General features: G+C 33.2%; 1 long non-coding RNA gene across 1 annotated transcript; it reads left to right on the top strand.

Moving 5' to 3' along the window:
* Window positions 1-391: 391 nt before the first annotated feature.
* On the top strand, window positions 392-3,383 carry LOC128552741 (uncharacterized). The gene is made up of 3 exons (XR_008369154.1): window positions 392-793; window positions 1,090-1,122; window positions 2,310-3,383. It is a non-coding gene; the product is annotated as an uncharacterized LOC128552741 (long non-coding RNA).
* Window positions 3,384-9,345: the final 5,962 nt, after the last annotated feature.

The following is a 9,345-nucleotide window of genomic DNA, read 5'->3' as shown; positions in this document are numbered from 1 at the left end:
TGCGAATTGCAGAATTGATATGATTATTTGTATCTGTAATGTAACATAATACGGACTGAAGAAGAAATCAAGAACATTAATTCATTTTGTCATGAAATTAAATTGAGATTTTGCTTGAATTAAATTTTTCAGTCAAAAGCGAATTACACATTGGCCATGCACTTACCCTGTCCACACCGTACAATGGACATAGTGACATGCCCTAATGATTGATATATACTGCGGTACATATGTGAACAATCAAAAGACAATCAGGGTATAGGAAATGTCTTTTGATGAACGCAATATATTTTGAGACTATTTAAATAGAAGTTGAAATAAAATTTTAATGATGATTGCATTATTCAGTTTTGTTATTTTCATAATTTTATTATATCATAAATATTAATTTTATCAAAATGTATATTAATTCTAACAGTGGTAAAAACAGAGTTAAAAACAACAACATAAGTTTTGCGATAAACGTTTTATGAAGTGTATATAACACATTTACATTGAAATAATCTTTGCAGTTTCTATTTCTGTTATGTTTCTCAGTGGTGGAAAGAGACAATAACTCATGCAACCCCTCTTCCGGTTTATCCGATACCTCATCGGCGTCAACGGTACCTTTATGATGCAAATTGTCAAAATATTCATTACAAAGGCACAGTTATACAGTCGAATGTACATAAAATATACCTTTTGAAAATTGCCATTACTTTAACTAAATCTATGGTGTTTTGTTTTTCAGGCGACACGACTGTTTCTGGTGAGGATAACGTCGCTTATGAAATTCTCGATAACACCCAAGGTAGTATGAAGATCCTGTTTATATCGTAGTAAAGTATTCCTTATAAGACGACGGTGGTACTTCCGAATCAAATATTCTTTTCATGGAACGTCAAGTTTAAAGACATATAACTAACATCAAGAAAAAATAATGCTTAAAAGCGAAGCCTGAATAAAGGCTTTTATACTCCATAACATTTAGCTTCATTCACTCTACATTAATTACCCACACTTCCACTGATATAGTTTCATGTTAAAGCTATATATATAATATTGTATTGTATAGTTAAAGACATTTATTTATTTATTTATTTATAGCTACTGAACACACGTATAATACAGCTCCAGTAAGTAAGTACGTTTTTTAACTTTCAGTTACTGCACAATATATAGGGGCCGTACCTGAGCTCATTGCATACTTCGTTTTTCAAACTATAGTGGTTTTTACAGTGCACCGGTTACGATTAAAAATGTAAACAACATACTCTTTCTATGAATAATTGGAATGAATGAATGACATTCGATCTTAGTCATAGTACAGTGAATGCTAATGGTTTCGTGTGTTGCAGAAAGGTATTTAGTTTGTAACTTATCAATTGAATTCTTCTATCTATTCTGTTTCATATAAATTGTAACCAAAAGTTATCATATCTTTCTGCATTTCGTTTTAAACAATCATGTTGTAAATTGAATTTATTAGTGGTGTCTCGCATAAATGTCTGCATTTGTGTACTTAACCAACATTAATTTGAAAAGCATTTATCTGGGTAGCTTAAGATTTAAATCCGTTTTTGCTTTGACTGTAAAAGTGCAATGCGGTACGTTTATTTGACCCCTTAAAAAGTTTAAGATTTTGTGTTGCTTAGCTTCTTGATTTAATAATTCATACCCTATATAGAACTTTTCTTCAAGGTATTATTTTCTCTGCAAAGCAGGAAACATAGTGTTTGTATTTTCATTGGTTTAATTTTGAATGGTTAACATAGCCAAAAAGAATCAATTAAGTACATGATAAGATTCAAATGAGCAGGAGTTGTACTAGCAATTGCCTCAATAACTCACACAGAAAAGAAACATATAGAATATTCAAGAACAACCATACCACGAGAATGTGTTCTCTTCATTGATGATTATTGTCTTTGAAGTTCCAGTTCATGCTTGCGTGTAACTTTTCTGTTTATCATTGTGTTATGATTATTGTATCTAGAATTGTGTGTTTATAAGCCTCTTGCAAAAACTGTGAGTGTGTTTTAAATTGATGTAATGTGCACAAGAGATAAAAGAGATATCGAAATATTTTGCTCGATATTTTTCTGTTTACAGTCTTAATAGTATGGTTGCTGGCTTGGCATTAGCTCGAGCCGGTTTATTTCCCGTCTATGTATGCAAATCTGATCAGTTATTACCTTTTCCCGTACCCCCTTCAGTTTCTATTGGCAGCGTATTACTTTTGACACAGAGACTCATTTGTAATTTCTGTAGATACATATTTCATAAAGGGTTAGCGAAATGAATTTTATGTTCGAGATTCGTTTCAGGTATGGTCAACATTAGAAACGTAGAATATGAGATCTTACATCTCTAAACAACTGGACTTTCTACTATACCAATGAGGCTGTGTTAAACACTAAATGACATATCTTCCTGTATTCCATTTATTATTAATGCACTTATTGTTTTTTGGAGTGTTTATATTCTAATGTTGATAATTTCTTATAATGTGGACATGAATAAGTTTTATCTCTTTTAAAAGAATTCAACAGTTTATATAATGCAGTGTATTTACAAGTAAAGATACACATTGTATTCTGAAAATTTACTTAAAAAATTGATAAACGGACATATGTGCGTAAAAAGTAGTATTTAGTTAATGTTAAAGTTTCAAAGCTGTAATTTTGCTATCAGTGGTGTATGTTCGTACCAATTACTGTACGGGAACATAGACTAGGTTACGGATGTAATTAAGATGAGAAGTCATCGACATTATGAACATCATCGACTTGGTTTCAGATATATAATAATAAGATATGCAGCCAGCCTTGAGTCAATGTTTGTAAAACTCGATTCCTCTCGTAAAAAATACTGATTAAGCAGCTAATGGACGTTCCTAATGTTTGTATTATTTCGTCTGAAACAAAATTATTACTGTACGAAAATTCTTCAACACAATATTTGTTTTTGTAAGGAAAATTCAATTGTATGATGAAAAAGCATTAAAATGACGCAAACAGAATAATTTCTTTATTTCGATAGAAGCACACTCTAATCGGTCAGTTTATATTTTATTACTATTTTGTTAATAATGCATGTACTCACACAAAATCTCACATACCGACATTGAATAGGTACTGCAGCATTCAAATTGAAGTAGTTTATATGTAGAGATTTCCTTTATTTTTTGACTAGCATATCATTTTCTGGTGGTTATGTCTTGTATGAGTCTCTATCAAGATATAAACTTGCGCACCTTATAATTTTTTTTGTCTGGCTCCACCACCTTTTTCCAGAGTTATAGCCTCTGAAACAGTTTAAAAATGCACATATTTACCTTGCTACGCGCCTAGCTTATAAGTACTTCATTTAAATTTGTGGAACTTTGCATGAGTCTATATCATGACAAGACTTTTCAATGGTTACCTCCAACTTATTCAGCCAGGCTTCATTCCCTATTTCAGATTTATGGCCCTTGAAATAGCACAAATTCACAGTTTCAGCATGTAACGCGACTCATTCAAGTATGTGACATAACTGATGAAAACTTGCATGTCTTTATCACGTATAAAATTGCGCATCAAGTTTGATGGTTAATAAATATAGTATTGTACACGATACGTCAGGGCTTACTTTCGCAATAATTTCATACTCAGTAAATTATTAGGTCTGTGTAATTGTAACTAATCAGACCTACCTGCATATTGAATACTTTATGTATAACCCTAAGGATGTATGCAAAAAACCATTGCACAGTGTTAATGGTGTTTTTTTTATATAGTACATGTAAATTGATTACTCTTTGTATAACCTTAAGGATTTTATGACACAGCCGTGCATAGTGTCTCCAATGTTTCTATAAAAAGTATATATATATCCTATTCGTACACCGAGCACTACTCGAGACGCCAAATCAGACTATATTTTTGGGGTTCTCTATTTCCGCTACTGTTTGCAGGCGGTCTACCGCTGAGACTTAATACGTACCAGAAAAATGGGGGTGCCCATTTCCATAGCGCATAAGCAGTATCTGGGGTAAAATTGTATTTTTCGCCAATTGGAACATTAGAAGGATTAACAAAAATATACTACATTTTTATGCTGCGGTTAAGTTTTTATGTTACAAACGGATGCTTACACTATGGTAGTTATGTCCATTGTTGTGGTTTTGGTTATAACTACCTGTGGCACAACTTATAGTTTCTGTTTCTGCAATTGATTACTATGGTATTTATAGGCAGATAAAACAAGAACAGTTAATGTTATTATTAAAGTACATATATAAAACGGCCACGGATCACTGTGGCAGTAATGCTATTTTTGTGTGGATATGTATTACTACGCTGCGGCACTCTCTTTGGTTGCGCATGCCTGCATTAAACTAACTGTGGTAATCGGGGGAATAAATAATGCCTACAGGATATGTTATATCCTTTCGCAGGGTAACTTTCTCAGCACTGTGGGAGTGACTTAATTTTCATTTATATGTATAACTACACTATGGCACTGCTTTAAAATTCAAGTTTCTCACAAAAGTCTATATAGTTCTTAGTAACAGGACACGAGTAAAACTACCACTGCGGTATATATTGAAATTCGTTCTTCTGCAAACGTCTACTGTGGTCATTATTTGCAGGTGGTTTGGTTGCTGTACCTCTTCCTCCTTGTCAGCCCCCCCCCCCCCCCCCCCCCCCCCAGCCCCCTCCCCAATCCCGTCATAACAAGACATAATGCATCCCACTCTATAACCTAGATCCTCACTCTTGTAATTATCTATAAGTACTCCTTTTTCCAGGCACCATAGTGGTTTGGAATTCCCTTCAGTACAACTGGTAAAGAGGAGTGAGCATATAAAAAGATAAATAGATAAACATTAGTTAATAGTATATAATTAAAGAGAGGCTTTAAAATATTCGTTTTAGCGGATGCAGTTTCTGTTATCTTTGGAAGTTTAAGTTTATATAAGAGGAAAACAAATAAGTCGAAACTACACGAGGAAGGTTGTTGAACATTCTGGTTGATCGTATAGTGTTTCTAGACACAATCCTTCTGGACAGGCGTTCCTTGCCAGCTCGGAAAAAACCCATCTTTGTGGGTCTTTTTAATAAGGGCGAAAATTCTTGCCATTATGATTTGTAACACAGAACTTAGTCCGACAGAAGGATGTTTCGGCAGGAATAATGTAATACATGTAATACATTATATTCTTGGTTTCGGTTAGTACAATGACAAAGGACTGCATATGACACGTCAAAAATAAAAGCAGGAAATGGTAGCTATAGAGTATGGACGGTTACCGGTCAGGACTAGGAAACCCAAACAAAACGCAGGTAGTTGATACATTGACCGAGAATTTGCAGGACTCACATGAAATTATCTCAATGTCAGGGCGAACAAAATGTTGTCAGTTTTGCAGTATGAGAAGAAACTAAAGACCGCGGTGGTCTCGAACACGAACGTCAACATTGGTTGTAAGCAGTGTAAAGACCCAGTACACAGGTTAAACAATACTCTTCTTATTATAAAGTTATATTGATCTAATGAGTAGTTTAAGATTTCATGGTATGATTGAGTTATGCTATGTTACGTGAACTTACTTTCTTTTACTCCATGTATATATAATTGGTCTGAGTCAACAAGTCGGCTAAAATCAAAAATGTACTAAATTATCGCTCTGGGTCAAATTTCTCGATAATATTTAAGGATGTCAGAGAGGAAAAAGTCTGTTATGCATTATATATTCGGACTGCTCTTAACGGTTAATCTTCTTAGTACAGGTTAAAATGTTTCGAGAACATCCAGCCTTAAGTACAAAAGCCAGTTCCAGAGAAGTTGTGCATAATTGTAGGTGAAAATCAAAATGTCTGCTTACATAAAAATATTTTATAATATATATTTTCAGGGTTACTCCCGTGATTTTTAAATAATACTTTCAGGCAATGCTTTCTTTCTTATCATGCGTCCAGAAATGGATTGGCTAACTACAAGGACAAGTCCATAAAGGGACCTCCAATCGAAAACGTCCGTAAATTACGAAGATGCCAAAATTTGGACATCAGAAAATCGATTTTCAGGTATATATAACCATTGCAAATCATAAAATGTTATATTTGATAGTTTCTAGTATTGCTCGTTTTTACTACATTTAATAGAAATCCCTTCCTTCAATTTAGTTACATAACGTTGCAAAAACTCACCCAGGAAAGGTAGGTACTCTTAAAATAGAAAACCCCGTAAAATGCCAACAAAAATTATCTTGGGAAATCGACGAAGAAGAAATGACTGTCTGACTAGCGGCAACATTAAGCACAAATTGGAAAATGGAGCGACTGTGTCTAAGATTAGTGACAACATTACATGTGTACACAATTTTTACTATGTGTCGTGTGTATAGGTACGTTTATGTTTTTATTAACGAATGGTAAAAGTTTGATTGATTCATCTTTTGATAATTAATTTTGCACATGTAATATACTTTTCTAATTTGAGCTGTCTCAAGGAAAAGGTGATTAGGTTTTGAAATTCATAAAAACATGTTTCATTAAAGTTTGGCTTCTGTGAATTTTTGATACATTGTAATATGGTATAGAAATAATATTCATACAACCGTTGGATATTAAATATTAGACAGAAAACTAACTTATTAACAGTTTCGTACGGAGGACATGTTTATACAGTGAATTTGGACATTTGATCTTTCTATGCGTCAATAAACATGCTAATTAGCTTACCCCCACCCCCTTGCCGTTAGACGGCTATTCAAAAAATACTATGTTTATATAGATTAACGGTTATTGTCGTAAGTTGTTGTTGAAAAATTGTTTCATTCTACTCAGTTTAAACGGACTACAGTTACAAATTTCAAACAAATAAAACAGGAAATATTTTTATGACTTTAGTGAACTTTGTGTAACATTCATAATTGCTCAATGTTACCCTTGCGATGATTTGTAAGTAATGAATGATTCCTAATCTGTTATAGCTTTTATACAACTTGCTTTCGTTTAAATATTTATTTTTTCTGGTCAAATGTTTTTGTTTGTTTACTTTTAAGTTTTTACTTTTAGTCTCCTACCCGTTTCCGGATCGGACTATAGTAGACTGCCTATTTGAACTTTAGTCCAAAATACGTTGTTCAGGTTGTGTGCATTTGATATATGTTTCTTCTTACTCATTCCCGTTCATAGGAGATTGCCTGTACTGTAGTGCTTTCATTCAGTTGTTAATTTTATTGTTTGGCGTTTTTATGTTATTATTTTCTGTTTTAAAAATGTTTTTGGTTGTATTTTACTTTTAGTCACTACCAGTTATGTCTGCGAGATCGGACCATGTAAAACGCGTCAACTATACGTTAATTTAGGTTCATTTAAATTTATTCATATTCATAATCTGTTTTTGTGGTGTATACGATGCAAGTGCCAAAACCCCAACCTCAAAATGGTCGATGACACTTCGTGGTAAAACTTATAATAGATAGCTAAAAGTGTCTTTATCTTAGTTTGTTTGCTATATTGATTTTCGAAAAGATTTTAAAATAACTGAATTTTTTAATTGCATTATTAATCTAAATTAGAGCGTATCCCCAGTTGCGAGCTGTATTCGTTGATACTTTTCTTAAAGTCACAAATTAGGGTATCAATTGTTTAATCATATAATGAGGAAATCATAAGATCTCATTTCACAGAAAGCCAGTCATGGACGATTTTGGAAACAGATCATTTTAGCGTCTGTTTTTGTTGAATTTACGGCAATTTTCAACATGATTCCAGTTATATCAGTCAGCCCAGTTCAACTACTCTCGTTCCTGGGAAGAAAGTACTAGACGCTAAAAAGTCCGTAAAGCAACTGCTACTTTTCACATAAAAATCTAGTCGGTTAGCACAGCTCGAACCTGCGACCCTCCGTGAATTAGAGGATTTCAGTGATTACAAGTGCACGAATGTATCTCCTACATTACGCTACCCGGACTATATATTAATATAATGAGTATACAAAGGGAACATGTGTAATTACTGAATATTGTTTTTTTTTTTTTTTTTTTTTTTTTTTTTTTTTTTTTTTTATACCATTTATATATAGCATTCAGAGTCTCCATGCATTATATGCATAATGCATGGAGCTCAAAGTTCAAAATTTACCATTGCGTACTTTGGGATAATTTAAATGGCATTCTTACCTAAAGTTTGAGTTTTTAAAATTTGAAAGTACAATACTTCCATAGTGATTTACACAGTTAGTATGCAAATGGAAAGAAGCGATGCGGGCCATAGGTTTATTACCGTTGCGGCGTAAAAACGATGAAGCGTTCTGTTAGAAAATTACCACAGTGTATATTTGTATGTTCCATGTGAATAACAATTTAAATAATATTACTGCCGTGTGTATAAATGTACATTATTTCTGATTTCCACAGTGAAATTTTTGTATTTTCCTGGAAAAAACTTCAGAACTACGTAGTGCCAGAGTGAAAGTAATGTTTGAAAGTCTGCAAAAGCCATCAGTGGCAGACCCGTGGTTTTCAGACTTCTAGATGCCGGAGCCGCCCATAATGCAGTGTCGTTAAAATAGCTTTAAATACCGTAGCGTTAGAATGAAATGAGTAATTAATTAAATGTTAAACTTTTAAAGAACTGAGTTTGGTAATTACCGCACGACGAGCAATCATCAAACTAATGGTATTTTTGGAGAGTAATGATCCCTTAATTGTCTTAAAAAGATTTCTTATCAACAAATGCTGAATAACAATGATTTTAAGAACATATTGCGCACGAAACGTTTGGTTTTTGTTTTTAAATTTTATGGCAGACTGTAATTTGTGCGTAATATTATTTAGTATGTCATGTGAATGAATTTAACTTATTAGTTAACTGATTTTATACGTTTTGATATATAACATAAATGACAAGGTTACACTTCAGATCAAATTCTGCAATAATAAAAGCATTCAAAATTCCCCCCAAGATACAAACGAAAATTAAAAAAAATTCGGTAGTCCTACGCTGTCGATGTCGGTAATCTGGACCCTCGTTATTGCTGGTACGTTACAGTCGGCTGCGGTTGTTAGTCGGTGTATGATGCGGTAATAGCGACCCCCTTTTTTATTGTGGTTTTTTTATGGTACGTTTTTGTCTCTGTATGGTAGCCGAAAGGATATTGTATACTTGTGTTAACTTAAGAATTTAAAACACAACCGTGCATAGTATTCAATGCTCTTTTATATAAGTATCTGTATATTGAACATTTTGTGTATAACCTTAAGGATTTGTGACACACTGTGTATAGTGTTCTATGCACTTTTATGTAAGCATCTGTATATTGAACATTCTGTGTATAACCTTAAGGATTTATGACAAAACCGTGTAT

This window comes from Mercenaria mercenaria, unplaced genomic scaffold (genome assembly GCF_021730395.1).
Source record: "Mercenaria mercenaria strain notata unplaced genomic scaffold, MADL_Memer_1 contig_3109, whole genome shotgun sequence".
NCBI classification, from domain to species: domain Eukaryota; kingdom Metazoa; phylum Mollusca; class Bivalvia; order Venerida; family Veneridae; genus Mercenaria; species Mercenaria mercenaria.
This window is presented reverse-complemented; position numbering and strand designations above follow the sequence as displayed.